Here is a 12,486-nt window from a genome sequence, read left to right as displayed (position 1 = left end):
TCTTACCCCATTTTCCACAAGATCTCGCGAACACCTCATCAATATTTCCAACAGTCAAAGTGGTTAATTTTCATACATTTTGTTTGCTTTCGATGAATTAATTAGTATTATGTTTGGTTTTACTAATGATAGTTTGGCCAATTCAAGTTTCTATAGCTGAGTCCAATTTTTGTAGCTATCTCCATAGTTAAGGTAGTAGCACCACTCTAGAAGGAAATATAATTCTTGGACTTGGTTTCTATAAGCCCCAATATGGATTTGTATTGGCCAAATTCCACCCATCTTACACATGTGGACCTCCAACAAGAGATCAAAGGAAAAACACAACAGTTTTGACTAGCCAACTTCATTGCACTTATTACATTGCATGGTTTGGCAGTTAGGGCTTTGATTTGCACTGGAAAATCAGAAGTGGTGCATTCTGGAGTTAATATTTTAAAGAACCTCTCTCCTTACTTTAGCTAGAATTCACCTAAATGAAAAGATCACAATATCATTTTTAATTCCATTAAAGTTTTGAGTCAGGTTATAACACAATCAGTTCCACATCCATTTACCCTGTGAGTAAATAGTAGCTCTTAAAATCAACGCTATTAAAATCAATCTAGAATTTTTGTTATTTTAGGGCTCTTTTCCACCTACATAAGATCAGGTTGTAGGGATTTGGAATAGAGAAGTGAATTAAATTTCCGAAGCTACAAAAAAACATTAGCATCTTGCAATAGGGAGTAAATTCATTTACTACAATTTGGCTCTAGGAAGTTCCCCTTACAAAAGGAGATAAGCATGAGATCATATCGGACCCAGTGGAGTGATCGAACCGACTTCATTGGTTACGGTAGAGTGATTTACACATACTGAAAGTGGCATCGAAAGGTACATGGGAGTCACTTGGAAGTAAACCTCAGATTAACCATGTTGAGAAACTTTCGAGGCAATTGATCTTTCTTACTCTACCCGTGTGTGTACATCGGATCTGTGATTGTCCTCTCTGGTTAAATTGTTTTACATGGTAACATTTGATACCATAATCTTAGGGCTATTACCCAAGGTGACGACGGAGGGGAAGTCTTTGTTGTACCTAGAACAAACGTTGGTTAGACTCACTTGGACCCTTTCGATGGGTATTCTTCATTCTAGATGGCATAAATTAAGTTTACTTGCACCAAATAGTGTACATTAAGAAGGTTGTGAGAATAACTAGTTCTACCCGCTCTATCTATAGCCACTTTTCACTTTGATCTACATGATGTTCGATTTCATCACCAACTAGTGATTTCACTGTGAAAAGCTTGTTTCCATGGTTTGAATCCCTAGATTTTTTTGAGTGTGTTAATTGTTTGTTTTTACTTTTTTTCATACCTTAGGTCTGGATTGCGATTTTCCATTGCTAATATTGATAGTAAATTTATGTAAGTTGAATCTAATGGCATAAATGTTGGAATTTACCGATAAAGAACCCCCTATTAATAGGAATCCCAGTCCTATCCATGTCTTTACAAATGTCGGTCCTCCTTATATGGCTACGTTGCCACTTCTTGGATTCACGATAGGTTTACCAATGTGGTTGTTTTCAACTCCTTTGATCCCAAATAAAAAAACTATTCCACCTCAACCGAGTTTTTCCCCTCAACCAAGTTCATCATCTCAACATCACAAGCCTCTTATTGACCCTACACCTTCTTCACCCAACATGTCCTATGCTCCTTCTTCTTCTTCCCTTGGTAAAAGTCATAATGATAGTAACATGGTTACTAATACTAAGAAGAAATGGAAGAAGAAGTAGAATAAGAAACGTGTCAATCAACCAACCATGGCTACAGATAATGGTTATGTTGAGTAAGCTTCCAGTATTCATCGCAAGCCCAGATACCCTTGCAATATTTGTAAGGGTTACCAATTCCTTATTGATTGTCTTGGTATTCCTAAGTTCTTGGTAATATGGTCAAAAAATTCTTATCAACCTACTGTTGATCCATCAAACAGTGATTGTGAGGTTCATGGGAAAAAGGGTAAAGTTAGGTTTCCTTGTTGGTTATGCAAAGGGATTCATTATAATCACATTTTTCCTCATATGGACGAAGCCTCATAATTTTTGGAAAAACTTACTATTTCACATCAACAACTTCCAACTCATTACCATAAACTTTCTCTCAACCTACCTTCAGTTGACAAAGTGATTGATCTAATTCCAAGTACATTAAATCCCACTCTTCCATCGGAGAGTGAAACACATATCACTCAGGTTGACCAGACATTGGTTGATCAAGTGGTAAACTCGATACCATCCTCAGTTGATCCTGTCTCCCTTTAGAGAGTGAAATTAATACCACTCTAGTTCTTCTTGTTACTTCAAATTCTTCTACACATGGGGGAATTTCACCTGTTTCCATTGATTCACCTCCAAGTAATGAGACTATTTCCTTTAATTGGAGTAAATTGACATAGTGTTGTCTTCCTTCTTCCAACCCTTTCCAAATCATTGTGAAAGTGTATGGTAAGAATGTATGGCACATAAATGTCGATGAAGGTGCTTTTGTCAGTATTTTATCCTCATCTTCTTGGCAAGATTTGGGTTCCCCTCATCTTGTGCCTTCTACACAATATTTTGGCTTTTAATAGAACCATTAGTGATTGTTTAGTGATCCTTCGTAAGTTACCTATTACTATGGAAGGTAAAATTGTTGCTATTGATCTTATGGTAGTCCAAGTCCCCTTGTATTTCAATTTTTTCCTTGGGCGATACTATGTCTATGCTATGAAAGTTGTCGTAGCGACATTATTTCGCGTGATGTCTTTTCCTCGCAATGGAAACATTCTGAATATAGACCAACTTTCATTCGTTGATCTTGATTCGACTATGAGCCATTCGACATCCCTAAATGTTCCTTATCTACAAGTGGTGTCCAGCCCACCACGGGTCAATTATGTGGCAACCACTCCCATGTCTTCAGTTTTCGATGCAAGCAAGCCTCTCACTATTTTCTCGATTTCTTATGAATTAGATCTGGTAATTGACATAGGGAACCTAGTGGGAGAATTTGAAATGGAGTTTCTTAACCCTTTTGATTCTCTTCACATGTCTTATTTCCAGAGAGATATTATTCCTTATGATGAAGATCTCTTCAAAGCTATGGTTGGGAAACATCCATTTTCATGTGTTTCATCCAAATGGAAGCAATGATCCAATTGAATATGAGGATGGTTCTTTTACTGTTTCAGCCTTGTTCAAAAATGAAACAGGTTCCATGAGGATAGTTCTTTTATTGTGTCAACCTCGTTAAAAAATGAAAAAATGTCGTTATGAGGATGGTTCTTTTACTATGTCAACCTCATTAGAAAATGAAACAAATACTTGTCAGGATGGACCTTCTATTGTGTTAATCTTGTTAAAAATGAAACAAGTGTAGAAGAGGATGGTTCTTTTACTGTGTCAACCTCATTAAAAAACGAAATATATTCTTATGAGCATAGTTCTTTTCCTGTGTCAAACTCATTAAAAAATGAAACAAGGTTACATGAGCATAGTTATTTTTCTTGTGTTTAGGTCATTAAAAAATGAAACAAGGTTCCATGTGCATAGTTCTTTTCTTGTTTCAATCTCAATAAAACTTATCTCAAGCAAAGTTTCCTCTTTGTTTAAAGCTTGTGTAAAAATGAAACCGCTCTCAAGCATAGTTTTTCTTTGTTTCAAGCTTGTGTAAAAATGAAACCACTCTCACGCATCGTTTTTCTATGTTTCAAGCTTGTGTAAAAATGAAACCACTCTCAAGCATAGTTTTTCTTTGTTTCAAGCTTGTGTAAAAATTAAGCCACTCTCAAGCATAGATTTTCTCTATTTCAAGATTATGTAAAAATGAAACCACTCTCAAGCATAGCTTTTATTTGTTTCAACCTTGTATAAAATGAAAACTACCTCATCTCCATTTCGATTATTATTTTCAAGACTCCTTAAAATCATGAAAATATGGAACTTCTTTTGCTATATTTTCACGTTCATAAAAAATACATGAAAATTTTGAGTTCTTTTTGTCTTTTCCTACTCGTTAATTAAATTGAAAGTCAGTGATATGAGTAAATTTTTATCAGTTTTTCGAACTCGTTAAAAACTTACAAAAAAGAAAAATCAAGAATTCTATTTATGCCTTTTTCAGACTTCCGAAACATGAAAAGGTGATCGCGTACTTGACTATTTGAACTCGTAAAAGTAATTGAACATTTGTCTATTAAGTATAACTTTACCCCTTTTCCAGACTGAACGAGACTATTTACAAAAAATGTATACATTGACTAATCATGGTCAATAGAGTTCTCTCCTGCATTATTTTACCCTTTTTTGAGCTTGAGGGACTAAATTTACAAAAAAGGACACTGTGGAGTTTACATATGTTTTTCTCTCGACTCCCTAAAACAGAAAAACACTGAGATTCACTTTCTTCGGGCTTGTTAAAATTTTATGTTGAAAGAATTGAACAAGTTTTTTTGTGTCTCTTCAAACTATTTAAACATGAAAACGACATTGAGTTACCCCTTCACATGACTCGTAAAATATAAATAGTGCAGGACTTGTTAAGCATGACGAGACTGAACCACTCCTTCCTATGCTTCATTAAAAATACTTCGAAGGACTCATCCGAAGGATGAGCTTATAGGACAAGTGTTGGCTACATGGGGCCTGGCCCAGGTTCAGCAGTGAGTTTAGCCAAGTAAATCCCGGTACTACTGGCTCTTTCGGCAACAATCCGCAGAGCGCAGACTGAGGTCTCACCTAGAGTAGTATGGGAGGGTGCTGAAACCAGGTTTTCATACCCTAGGGATGTCTTGATGAGTGTTCTGGAGGTTCACGATCCTAATCTGCGCACTGCGCTGCTCCGCGTAGCTTCCTATTCTTCGAAACCCGTGCGCACCTTCATATTATTCCGATCCGATCCGATCCTTACTATTATATTAGTGCTTCACTTAGTTTGTGCGGTCCCAATATTCTTATTACTTGTTCAACTTTCAGATTAGTGTGCGTACTTAAAAATAATATAAATGCATAAAGAATAAATAGAACATAGATATACAGATCTACAAGCAAATGCACAATATTCTAAATCAATATTATCTTTATTAATACTCAAGTTCAATTACAGACCCGACTCCACCCTGTGCACTCAGTTGCAGGGGTTCGCGCACTCAGTTACGGACTCTACTAGGCCTCTACACACTCAGCTACAGAGCCTTTACCTACTACTACGACCCAATACACTTCAGATTCACATCTATCTCCTAACCATGCCTTCACATCTATCTGTTACTTGTCAAAACTAAGACTGACTTTACACTTAGAGCCTCGCTCTATTTATACAACCCCATGGTCTGTGGACCATGGGTAGGGCGACATACCATACATTGAATTACATTATCTTAGGGCGGACAACCCTAGACTCTTGCACTCTGCACCGACATTTTGTGGGGTCTTTACATTACACTTTGACCAAAATTCAGGCTTCAAGCCCCAAAAACATACCATGGGGGAATCCGCTGCCCAACAACAAGCATATGTTATCCTCCTCAAGCTTGTAAAAAACAAAGAGGTACTTACCAGTAATGGTGGGGGAAAGTGAGAGAGAGTCTTTGTTTTTGTTTTATAAAAGGTAGTATGTTGCTCTTGAACATGACACTCCATCACTTTTTGTGTCTGGGTTGGGAAATCCATTTGTCTCCTAACTGACCATACCTTATTGAAAGTCTTCAGTTGGTTTTTGGGTATTTTATTTTGATTCAAATGGTGGAAATTAAGAATTTCGTGTCGCCAATATGTTCAAGAGAAGTCCAAACTCAATTCAAATTACTTTTCCATTGATAATCTTCAATCACGTCGACCATCCATGAGACAGTCCTAGATTACTCCAAACTTCTATTCTTCAAAACTTTACATAATTTTCGTGTCATTGGTCCTCCTGCAACGAGTGCACTTTCTATCAACCTCAAATCACTATCTAATAAATTGATCTAGAAACCTTCAGTACCTTGGAGCTTGCATGCCTTAATGGTAGGTTTCTCACCTTCGATGACAAGTTCTCATCATTGACCTTCGATCAAATGATTTTATCTCCAAGACATCTATTTGCACTTCATAGATTGTACTGGAAGTACCTGGAGAGCTGTTTTCATTATTGATGGTTTCTCTCACGCTTGTTAATAGTTCACATCATTGACTAGTAATCAAGTGGTTTCTACCATCTTCAACTATGAGACATTCACTTGCATGGTTAGATTCACACTACAGATCGATAGATGGAGATCAAAACCCTGGATCTAGTTTCATCCATCCAAGCTACATGGAGTTATTAAATATTCATTATTGTAAACATAGATTCACTGATGGTTGCATCCATACTATGTCTTTTGTTGACACGGATCCTCATATGTATTTATGCTCTGGTGCTTTGAGACATTTATGTTCTGGGTATGGGAATTCCTACCTGAACGATGATTGTATATTGCATTGTAACATTTGAGAGATTGTTCCAGGTCTCCAACTGCAATCTGCAAGCACTCTAGTCATCAAAATATCTTCGGACATTACACTTTAGGAGGCAATTTTTTACATTTCATTTTGTTGCATTAGGAAAATGACCATTGGTTTGGATCTTTCGATATCCATCAATGTGTTATAAAGAAAGCCCTTGCAAGGCTAGAATCCAAACTGTCCAAAAGAAAATGAAATTCCCGGATCCCAAGGCTCAAAAACCTATTCGTTGATCCCAAGACACAAAAAGCTCCCTTAGGAATTGCACATAAATGTGCTCTATCTTACACTGTGGCATACGCACATGACTTAATGAATGTAAAAATAAAAGATAAAGTCTAGAAGCATTGTTAGTCATATATTTTCCAACTAACCAGCTTCGAATGAATGCCTATTCAGCTTTGATCCATCCCATCATGGAGCTACTACCTCTCTCTGTGGAAGCCCTATCTCACCATTAGTGGATCTCATCCCTTGGCAGATGGATCCCAAACGTTCCACTCTTGGCCTATAAAGGTACAACAGTACTGAGGATTTAGAAGGACGATTGGAAGTAGGCTTACGCTGTAGAAATAAGGTTGGAATGCTATTCATTCAAGGAGCGTGTTGGAGATTTTTGGAAGGGACTTGCAACATCAAGGCTTCAAGGCTGTAAGTTTATTCTCCATTTTATTAATATAAAAGAAACTGTTCATTCTCAATTATGTCTTTGTTGATATAATTTGTGGGATTGCTTGATCACCCACATAGATTATGATTTCATATTGATCAATTTATGATATATGATTGATTTAATTAGTTCATTTATTTCTTATGTTATATATTGGATGCTTTGATCTTGTGTATGTTTCTTTGTGTATGTAGATCTCCTTCAGGACATCACAAAGAAGATGTGGGAAGCAATGGGAAGATCTCTAAAATATCAAGGAGAAGTGGATGGTCGAAAGCTCTAAAAGGGACTTCATCTGGCATTTTTATTAAACGATAAGTGACATCTATCATAGTTTTTGTTTCAGTCAATCATAATCTAGAGAAATGTAGCAGTTCCTTGTTGTTTGTTACTAGATTTCTCCCAGGTCTAGGGAGATCACTCTTGTCCGCAAGAGGGATTTTTTTGCATAGCATGGACTCTAACGATAACTACACAACTCAAAAATAACACATCGGTCCTCTACAAAATGGTAAATATGATTAAGAAAAGCATTGCAGATGATAATATGATAAACACATCAACAATAACAAAATACACTATATATATCTTCATAAATTTATTTTCTCCATCTCCTTGCTCTTTTCTCAATATGCCAACTGAAATATTCTTCAGCTACCTTCTACAACTTGTGTTTTTTCTCTGCAAGTCTTCAGGAAATCTACATAGTTTGCTCCATTTGCATACACTTCTCTTCTCACACACTAACAATACATCCAACCAACCTCCACTCCTCAATGTAATCTCGAATATATAACTTACTTGAATTATTAAAGTAATAATTTCAATTGTAGTAATGGAGAGTTAATCATCCTTGATTACACACTCTTGATTGTTTGGGTACTTTGATATTTCTCCTCCTTGCCCCAGTCCTCCATAATATTCATTGGATGAGAGATCTTATTAACTTGAACCCTCTTCTAGAAAACGTCCTCACACTTTTCAACCCATTACTAAGTGAAAAACCAAAGTATATGCCCATGCAATTAAGTGGAATAAATACAAAATCTAGGAAACTTCACCTACATGGAGTAGCACTCCTCTTTCATTATGGAAGTGCATTATACCACACCCTAGAGAAGCTCAACCTATGTTATAATGCACTATGTATGCTTGTTTACCTATGTTACCCTAACTAAACCCTTATTCTTGCAGCCTTCTTCCACCATATTCTGAGCTCAACTTCACGACATAACATGCAACCAGGAGACACTGTGACACTCATATGAAACCACACATTGGACCAATACAAGAGTTTGAAACATTATTGCAAGGTTAGACACTAATAAGGACTAGTTGACGTCAATGGAAACATTACAATATCAATGTGCTCCCCCTTTGAAATTGATTGTCAACCTAAACCTCACCTTTGTAGATAAGAAAAATACTCTCCGTCCCTTTGACATCAATGGAAAAGGATAATATCCACACTAAAGAACAATGCCAACAATGTGAGAAACAATATTGCAGAGATAGAGTATAGATCAAAGCTCATATCTAGAGCATATGTTAGAGGATGATGCAGCTATTGTGCATCCTTGTGCCTAACATGCTTGTGGTGTAGTTTGTTTGACCTCAAATATTGTTGATATAGAGTTCAGAGTGTTGTTACAGCTGATGTAGTAGAGTTCATAGTTTTTGTTGATATAGAGATCGGAGTGTTGTTTAATAGTTTGCTCCAGTTGCATACACTTCTCTTCTCACACACTAACAATACATCCAACCAACGTCCACTCCTCAATGTAATCTTGAATATATAATTTACTAGAATTATTAAAGTAATAATTTCAATTGTAGTAATGGAGAGCTAATCATCTTTGATTACACACTCTTGATTGTTTCAGTACTTTGATATTTCTTCTCCTTGCCCCAGTCCTCCATGATATTCATTGGATGAGAGATATTATCAACTTGAACCCTCTTCTAGAAAACTTCACCCATTTACTACGTGCAAAACGAAAGTATATGCTCCTTCAATTAAGTGGAATAAATACATAATCTAGGAAACTCCACCTGCAGGGAGTAGCACTCCTTTTTCCTTCTGGAAGTGCATTATACCACACCCTAGAGAAGCTCAACCCATGTTATAATGCACTATGCATGCTTGTTTACCTATGTTATCGTAACTTAACCCTTATTCATGTAGCCTTCTTCCACCATATTTCCAACTCAACTTGACGACATAACATGCAACCATGAGACACTATGGCACTCATAGGAAACCACACATTAGACCAATACAAGAGTTTGAAAAAATATTGCAAGGTTAAACACTACTAAGGGCTAGTTGACATTAATGGAAACATTACAATACCAACATGCTCCCCCTTTGGAATTGATTGTCAACCTAAACCTCACCTTTGGAGATAAGCACAATACTCCCCCCCCCCGCTCCCTTTGAAATCAATCGAAAAGGATAATATCCACACTAAAGAACAATGCAAACAATGTGAGCAACAATATTGCAGAGATAGAGTATAGATCAAAGCTCATATCTTGAGCATATGTTAGAGGATGATGGGGCTATTGTGCATCTATGTGCCTAAAATGCTTGTGCTGTAGTTTGTTTGATGTCAATTATTGTTGATATAGAGATGAGAGTGTTGTTAGAGCTGATGTAGTAGAGTTCAGATTGCTGATGTGTTTGTGATTACAGAGGTTCCATTGGAGAGTTTATTGCTATAGCTTCATTGGATGTTGAGATTTTTATTGTATGTTACTTCAGGGTTTGATTTTGATGAGAAGATTGATTGTGTGGCCTGGTGTATTGATTGAGTTTGTATTGCAAAGATTGCGTTGGAGGGCACATGAGCATGTTGCTATTGTGAGTCTAGTATGAAATGGAAAAGATGTGGCTACAAGTGTTTGTATGAAGAGATTGTGGACCGTGGACAAGAACAAGAAGATGATGTCTCAAACGAAAAATAGTAGCAAACAAGTCAGAGAAGTTTCAAATTTAGAAGAACTCCTCTTCTTGTTTGTTAAGAATGGTGAAAAATTACCAAGTTGTCCTTGCACATGTAATGATTATGATACTCTTGAGATTGATGTGTTTGAAGATGATAACCGATTGATTTAGATAAATCTTTCAGATAGAAGTGGAGGTAATCCTTTTGGAGAAAAAGTTAGTAGAAACGACGGAGAAAAGGAGAGAACAATTGAAGATCAAACTCAACATCGGATATAGTACAAAGGCTCTCACTTGAAAATAGAGTTTTGAAGAAAATGCTTCAAATTCTTGAAGAAAGGGAGAATGTTTTCAAGGAAGAAATTTCTCATTTGAAAACCCAACTAGAGGAGGCAAGGAGAACTCAAGAGGAAGCGAACAATCAGATGAAGGGGATTAAAGAAAAATGTGAAGCACTAAACGCTGAAGCAAATTTTGCTAGAGATGAATTAAAAAGGAGTGGATCTAGTGCAGAAGCATCTACAAGCATAACAAGAAATGTTAGGAGCAACGTGAAAAAGGAGAATCATCAACAAGACTGTCATTGTGAAAGAGGAGAATCATTAGATCCAACTTGTTTTAGATATTTTACACCTTCACCTTTTCATATTACATATGGGCAGCAAGGGGGAGTGAGGGAGGATCTTACAAGTGATTCCCCGAGTGCTAAAAAAGTGTTGCGAAGATCAAAGAGATCCATATACAAAGATATGGGACACTGCAAAAGCTATAGGAAAAATAGAGTTCTAGGCGTGATCAACACAAGATCAACTTCGAGTTTTTTTACTCTAGAGATTTGCAAAGAACACATTCGTTCTTGTCATGATTTTAGACTATTCATAGTAGCGAGAATCTATATTTTTATATAGGATACGTTCCAATTTTATAGAAGATTGCTTGTAATATAAGCATATAAGTTTTAAATATAGGAATAGTGAGAAAATCCATTCTCTAGAATATGTACTTTCTCTAAAAAAATTAACTGAAAATGTTTTTTGTGTTTTGAAAAAAATACTCTACATCCCAACCAACCACTTAATTTTTTAATAAATTCTGAAAAGATGGAAATAGGACGCCTATCAACCCATTAGTTTTATTAAATAACGTGCCACATGATCTTGAATTACTTTTCTTATGTTCACTCATCACTCACACGGTGTTATGTTATTTTGCCTATGTTAAGGTGTGTCGACTTGAGGGTGGATGATGCGGTGGTCGTCGTGTGTGACCCACATGGATTACAATTTGCGCCCACTCCACTCATGATGGGGACAACAGTCTAGTCAGGACAGGCGGCCAGCCGGCTAGAATGAGTCGTGCATTTCGGGACCATCTACCGACGTCCAACACACATGAGTTATCCATAACTCTACCCACAGGGAGGCCTATAAATGGAGGCTGCCTCAACACATTGATAATCACATTTCCCATTGTAGGAGTTTATTAGAGGTTATATACCATTCCACCCAGCCTTTCCCTTTTCATTTCCCATTGTAGAGGTTATATATATCATTCGAGATGAGGTACTCATTTGCTTTTGCATTGGCAGTAATGGTAGTAGCTGCACTGGTTGTGGGCAGTGCTGTAGGCACTCCCAACACAAACTTCGTATCGTCTGCGTGTAACACGCAGAAGATCCCAAGCGGAAGTTCCTTTTATAGTACTCTCGGATCCCTCCTCGTAGATCTAGAGGGAAACACTGCCTTCAGCGGTTACGACTACAAAGCATCGCGCGCAGGCTCACCCACCGCCTATGGGCGTGGGGTTTGCAATCAGGGAATCTCTCAGTCTGATTGCACCGCCTGCCTTAAAAACCTTGGGGGCCGCATCTGGAACATTTGCGGCAACGCCATCGGTGCTCGAGTTCAGCTAACTGACTGTTTCATCCGCTACGAGCAGTACAGCTTCTAGTTATATACTCAACGTCTGCACCCCAACGTCTAGTTATATACGCATTCAGCGTCTGCATGATTCTAATATTCATATCTTCTCTATCTATGTTTCAATAAAATGTGATTCTCTGAGCAAGAGAATTGATGCTGTGCTATTCTCATTCTCATAGGTCGCTATCTAAATCCTTCCTATAATAAAACAGTTATCATGCACTCTCTTATTTTACTTTTCGTTCCGCCGTCGCTGCCAATAATTTCAATTATTTTCACGGTGTCACGCGCATTTTTCTGAAATAATTCAATATGTAGTTTTTGGTTTCCGTATTCTTAAATCGATCGTACTTCCTAAATTAATTATCAAGTATTTTATATTTTTATTTCTATGCTGTAATGTAATGGAATAATTTTATATCTTATATAT

At 37.0% G+C, this 12,486-nt stretch overlaps 1 pseudogene; it reads left to right on the top strand.

The window, feature by feature from the left end:
* Nucleotides 1-11,584: 11,584 nt before the first annotated feature.
* Nucleotides 11,585-12,147, top strand: LOC149176608 (antifungal protein ginkbilobin-like protein pseudogene; annotated as a pseudogene).
* The last annotated feature ends 339 nt before the right edge of the window (nucleotides 12,148-12,486 follow it).

This window comes from Pinus tabuliformis, chromosome 4_1 (assembly GCF_031772625.1).
Source record: "Pinus tabuliformis cultivar Carrire ecotype Pingquan chromosome 4_1, CPIR1, whole genome shotgun sequence".
In the NCBI taxonomy this organism is placed as follows: domain Eukaryota; kingdom Viridiplantae; phylum Streptophyta; class Pinopsida; order Pinales; family Pinaceae; genus Pinus; species Pinus tabuliformis.
This window is presented reverse-complemented; position numbering and strand designations above follow the sequence as displayed.